This window comes from Propithecus coquereli, unplaced genomic scaffold (genome assembly GCF_000956105.1).
Source record: "Propithecus coquereli isolate 6110/MARCELLA unplaced genomic scaffold, Pcoq_1.0 Scaffold145, whole genome shotgun sequence".
Lineage (NCBI taxonomy): Eukaryota > Metazoa > Chordata > Mammalia > Primates > Indriidae > Propithecus > Propithecus coquereli.
The window spans coordinates 338,807-339,399 of record NW_012138858.1 but is presented as its reverse complement, the minus strand read 5'-3'; the positions used below and the strand labels follow the sequence as shown (position 1 = coordinate 339,399).

At 33.2% G+C, this 593-nt stretch overlaps 1 protein-coding gene across 1 annotated transcript in view; it reads left to right on the top strand.

Annotated features, from left to right (window-relative positions):
- Nucleotides 1-593, top strand: part of CPSF3 (cleavage and polyadenylation specific factor 3, 73kDa) — a 64,487-nt gene that overhangs the window by 42,987 nt on the left and 20,907 nt on the right. The window lies entirely within an intron of this gene.

The following is a 593-nucleotide window of genomic DNA, read 5'->3' as shown; positions in this document are numbered from 1 at the left end:
ATGGCGTCATTATAGCAGGATACTGTGTAGAAGGGACACTTGCCAAGGTCAGTTATAGTCTCAGGCTATTATATTATTCCTAATCAAAATTACAGAGGTAACAGTATCCTTACAAGTTTTTCCATTGAAATAGTTCTTTAAGTATTACAGGTTTTGGTTTTAAAAAATGAGGGTGGAAATAGGTAGCTAGAGATGTGTGTCAGATGAGGAATTATGCAGACGCTGAATGGCCTAACAAGATTCCCCAGGCACACGTTAAAGTTTGAGAAGAGCTCATTTGTTTGCAAATAAAGAAAAATGAATAGGAACCTATTTGAGACAAACACATGAATACCTTCATCTGATGAAGAAGAGATTTACGAATATGTATTCTCTTAAAAAGCTGTAGAATGTGTTTGGGTTGACTACCTAATTTCCTATTGGTATAAAAATGGTTGATGTTAGCTATCAGGGATGTAGACATTGTAAAAAATATATGCAAGCTTTAAAGGCAATTTCTGAACATCTAAGCATCACATTGTCATCCTCTTACCATTAACATCTATTTTATTTTTAAAAATGATTCCTCATTTTGATCATTTTTATTACTTTAC